This window comes from Nyctibius grandis, chromosome 2 (genome assembly GCF_013368605.1).
Source record: "Nyctibius grandis isolate bNycGra1 chromosome 2, bNycGra1.pri, whole genome shotgun sequence".
In the NCBI taxonomy this organism is placed as follows: Eukaryota; Metazoa; Chordata; class Aves; order Nyctibiiformes; family Nyctibiidae; genus Nyctibius; species Nyctibius grandis.
In genome coordinates this window covers 91,385,101-91,390,611 of record NC_090659.1, presented here as the reverse complement: position 1 = coordinate 91,390,611, position 5,511 = coordinate 91,385,101, and positions in this window count along the sequence as shown.

Here is a 5,511-nt window from a genome sequence, read left to right as displayed (position 1 = left end):
TATCTCAGTGACATAAGCATGCGATAAAACTGGCAGCAACTAAAATGAGAGATCCCATATGCCTTTAGACAATGCTATTGCCAGTTTAGGGTTCATCTGGTCTGAGGTACTGTTTCTGTAAGTGTTATATATATTAATTACTTATACTCTTTAAAGGAATTGACCACTCTGGTCAGTAGTATTTCTGTCAGCAGTGTCTGGCAGTACTAGATTCTTTAGGTTTTGATTGGTGTCTATTGGTGCTCAGTGCTTTACAATTATCCTGACTCTAAGAGTAGATTTACTGCATAGATTTAGTGCATTTTGTTCATAGAAATTGATGGGCACAGCCTATCTACTGATAGAGAAGCTAATTACCCACTGATGTGCATTTGTCAGTGTAACACCGGCAAGGTACCCATAAACTGAGAATGAATTTCCATTGATCTTCATCTGAGTGAATTGAGGCCTCAGAGAAATTAATTGAAGGATTAAAATAGTACAGGAGGTAGACTTGGTTGTAAGACAGCAACCCGTTTGTTAGGTGGAAGCACTAGTGTCTGGCTCAGGGCTTCAGGGGAGAGGGTTGAAATGTACTTTGCTGTTTGAAGCCCTACCAGAGCTCACTGTTATTGCCATCACTGATGCAGTGGGATAGTTGCCCCTGGGGCCCACATCTAGCTGCCTCTCCTCAGCTCAGCCCTCTCTCAAGCTACCACAACACCAGGCTGACTTCCAGAGTGACTATGGGGGAAAAACTGGCAGCAGGGCTTTCACCAGCTTTCTTTCTGTCCCACTCTACTGCCCTTAGCAACTCCCTATGCCTAGACCTGGCCTTACGAATGGTCTTATTGCAATCTAGCCGTGTTTTGTGGTCACCATGGCTCCATATTCATGGCAGTACAGTGCAAGAAAGACTGTTTTCCTTTCCTTTATGCTCTTGTAAGCTGATGCAAATTCTCCCCTTGACTTTATTGGCCATGGATGGCTTTTGGGTATATATCACGCATTGCCATAGAATGACAGCTGCATTATTTAATGTGCCTCTATTCAGCATTTTTTCCATTCTGCAATTAGATTCCTGAAAGCCTTGTTACTGTAGGGTCCAATATGTCCCCTGGGTAATTCTGTCTTACATCAAGGTAAGAGGTCTTGTGGGAAACAGAAGTCTGGTCAAACTAGTTGGATATGTGTTGGTTTTTTTTTAAATGAGTATTGTGTAATAGTTTTTGAGTGTGTGCACTGTATCAATGTCTTACCTTCATGTTAGCAGGCAGAAATACTGAAATTCAGAGCTCTACAATGATGAAGAAAGCAGTTCAAGTGGTTCTTTTTCTTCTGTTACCTATGCAAACATGTCTGTGTCCTCTGATAATCAAAATTAATACATATAGAAATGATTGCTTTTGTTTTAATAAAAACAATATTTCAAAGAATCTAAGTTGTTCTATAGAGCCATGTAAAGCTGCTTGTGACAAATAGGTAACTCTTGGGATGCAATGGGAATCCAGGGCACCAAATGTTTGAGACAGGATGACTGCACTCACTTGGGCTCCATGTGCTTAGACAGCTCCGGGAACAATGCAAAGGTGTGAATCAGTATGTCAACAAGTGCATAAGAGGAGCTTTATTTCCCCACACAGAAATATGTTAACTGCTTAGGGTAACGTTTCTCCACCAAGCTGAGATGTTACTCGAGACAGGGGAGGCTGATGAAGTGATGATACGTTTTGAAGCCAGGTGCTGCCACTTATCAGGTATCAGCATCTGTTTCTTGGAAACCTGTGAAATGAATTTGAAAGCCATGGAGGCATTGGTGCAGTAATCTGATCAGTCAACACAAGCAGCACTTCTCAGTGAATAATCTGTAACAGCCCAAGGAAGGATTTGGCTGAGAAAGGAAAAAGAAAATACTGCAAAAAATTTTTTTTCCCTCTACATCTGTGTGTGTGTCATGGAAGGTGAACAGCTCTCCACTTGTTATCAAGAACTGCCATCAGCATGGGCCTTGAGGCTCCTCAGCTCATCACCGTTTAGAGAGGGAGTTGATGTTAACGTGTATGTGACTGATTCTGGTGAATTGATTGTGGTTCTCAAGTCCTCCCTGGTTACAGGTCCTTGTGGTCTAGATTTCTTCCCTTTGGAAACAGCAGTTGGCCTGGACTGGAGGCGTCCACGGTGGCGGTGGATATGGGGATGCCACGGCCACCCACCGCACTCGGTTGCGGTGTGGCCCAGACCCTGTGTGACCTGGCACCGGGCTCCAGCTGGACCTCACTGAGGTGGCCCAGAGGTGGGAAGATAGTGGCAGTGACCACCTCTTCAGGGTACCACACAGCGCCACTGAAGAGAAGGTAAAACACAATCGGGTTAGACCTCGGTATCTCAGTACCAAAAGGAAAGCAGAAACATCCCTGCTCTTACAAAACCTTAAAATATCTTGTGTGGAGGGGCTGGGTCAGGATGTTTTGGTCCTGGCAAGGCTGAGCTTGTCCTTTCATTTTTGTTCTGTGCTAATATTTCTCAGGCAGCTGGTGCCAGGGTGCAGCAGGGGCTCCCCTGGGGTCTGTCATGGCAGGGCCTGGAAGCTGGGGCCCATCCCACTGGCCCAGCCAGAAGCAGGGCAGACGGGGGGCACCGGGGCAGCCCTGGCTCTGGGCATCCGGCACGTCCCTGGGGATGGGGACAGACCAAGGCTGGGACAGGACATGGGCCCACGGATGGGCCTGGCTTGGTGAGGCCCATGGCCAGGCAGGGAACGGCTGTGGGGAACTGGAGACTGGCCCTGCTGCAGCATCAATGGGGCAGGGGCTGATGGCCTCAGGGGGCTGAAATGGGGTCCTGGGCAGGGTGGGGAGAGCCCCAGGGGTGGGCAGGGTGGGCAGTGAGGCACATAAGTGCCCCTGGGGCCCTGGCAGCTGGCAGTGCTCCTGTTAATGTTCTAAGCGGCTTTGCAGAGTGGTAGAAAGACCATTATCCTTTTAAAAACAGAAAAATAAAGGCACAAAATTACTATATTTCAGCTCTTGGCCTATTGATTTGGCATCTCCCTGTGGAGATTTTGGGGTATATAAACAATATTGAACATAAATAGTGCTTGCCACAGAGTCCGGAGGACAGGACATCTGTCTGCGCGGTGACACAGGGAACTGCAGTACAGGGACTTTGATGTAATTTCTTTGATGAGTGGTTTTCACACCACCTAACCTGAGGCACCAGAGGCGGGACACTTGGCTCTGATCTGTGCAACGATTGAACACAGGGGGAGAAGGACCTTCTGCAAAGGAGCATGTCAAGAAGAGGGAGTAATAATACATCTTTTCACTGCTTCCCTTAGACTTGTCCTTTCAGGCCTTGGATGAAGGTGGTTCAGTAGAGCTGGCTCTTAAAATTAAAGTGTGTTCTTGAGCTGGCCATGGCACACAACCTTGGGCAGGCTTCACTCTCTCACCCTGTTGCCCCCGCTCCTGTAGCTGGTGCTACCACTGCTTTGGTTGGAGGGGTGTTTCCTGCTCTTCTTCCTCCTTGGACATGGAGAAGACCTCACCCCCATGCTTCCCAGCATGGGCTGTTCCTGGTTTGGTGGCTCCACACCATTTCTTGACGTGGCTTTTGCCTGCAGTGACATAAGTTTCACTCTGATCCTTTTCACCCTGACTTTCCTGACACCCACTGACCTCGTTCCCCCCAGTCTGTTCAAAGTGCAGTGACAAATTCATCCTCTTTTGCCTTTTGCAGTCCTTCCTGGTCCCACCTTTTCTTTAACAAGTTAAATACAAGCTCTTTATTCTTTGGTCCAGGACTTTCACATCCTTCTCTCTCAGTAACCATGTCACCTGAGCCTCCCTGCTTTGCTGCTTAAGTGATGCCAACATTCTCCATCCTTCTGTTCACTTGTCACACACCCTTTCCTTTATCCCACTCTGACACTTTTCTCTGGGATGCCCTTTCCAAACAGATCTATCAGCTTCTCTGGGCTCCTCCAAATTTCTCTAATTTCCCTGTGAAACTCTTGATAAATTGCCAACTGACTAAGCTAACTTGTTGCCTTCAGTAGGAGACTGGTATTTATTTGCATCATGTATTCAATTATCTGGCACATGAGAGCGTAAAGCTGGCACATATAAACTCTCTTATTATTAATTCCCATATGTCACTCCCTCACTCTGTTGCATTCACTTGTTGTATCTTGTCTTAAACGGAGATTTTATGTTCCTCAAGGGGAATACCCTGTCTTTTAGTTTGGGGTAGTACAGCACCTAGCACAACGGGCTGCTACCTTCCTCCTCTCTCCTAGGTACTTCTGAGCAACAAACAATAAAGAGCAGCAAGAGCTGGCTAGGGATTGTTGCATGCATCTGTGTTTTTGTCTGAATTTTCATGCATGCTGCTACGTGTGCTGCATATAAATTTGCTTTGAAAAGTAAGCAAACAATATGCTTCCAGACAACTGTGTAAACATTCTGTTGGAAACTGTTTCAGTAGCTCTGTGCACATGATGTAGCTACAATGCATCCCTAAATTTGTACCATGTGGGGTAGGATCACTTTTCCTCCTGTAAATATTTGATTTCTTTCCTTTCTTTCTTTGCGTCTTTGTGACTGCACAACAGTTGCTCCCTGAAAGCCAGAGACCAACAGCACAATTGTGCACCACACACAGAGCCTGCAGCCATGATCTTTTTCATGCTGCCAAACAACCTGTCATTTTGCAGGACTAGGAGTTCTGCTACTAGGACAAAATGCCTGCTTTGTGGCTGAGCTGGGTTTGAGAGATGAGAATTAAGGAATCGCAACATCATGGTTTGTAAAAGTGAGCACGTGTGAGGGTGAACTTGTGTGTCTAGCAGGAATCCTGTCTTCCCCTCTGCTTGCTGGGTTGCTGCCAGTTTGCAAGCTGTTAGCCATGTACAGGGAAGCAAATGAAGTGAGGGAAGCTGCATGGGCAACTGTTCTTTCAAGTCTTCAGGGAATGGCTCCTGCCACTGGCCTACATTCTCCAGGCCAGTTGGGCTGTACCTGGCCTTGGGCCAAGGGTGAGGGCAAATCTGGCTTTAAACCATTGCTCTTCATCAGCAATGAGGCTGGAAAGTGGTGGCCCAGTCCCCAATTCAGCAGCTCCCAAACTTCTTTATCTTCTGTCTTCTACGTGTGATTCCCAGGGAGTAGCAGGACACAGACATATCCCACGTACATCTCTGCCTTTGGCACATGTATTATGCTGGAGAGGGAAAGAGATGGACAATACTGCTATACAGCTAGTGGATCCATCAAAGGCAGAAAGTGTCACTGGAAGAAGACATCTGATGGCACTGCTTTTGGCTGGAGCTGTGCAGAAGAGGGGCAGAATCCTAGACAGAGATCCTAGGAGGTCTCCTCGTCCACACCTCTGCTTGAAGGCAGGATCACGTATGTCTGAGCTGCCCTTGACAGCTGTTTGTGTAATCTGTTCCTTAAAACCTCTAATGATGGAGAGTTCACAGTCTCCCTAGATGGCCTCTTTGGGCACTTAACTACCCTCACAACTAGGAAA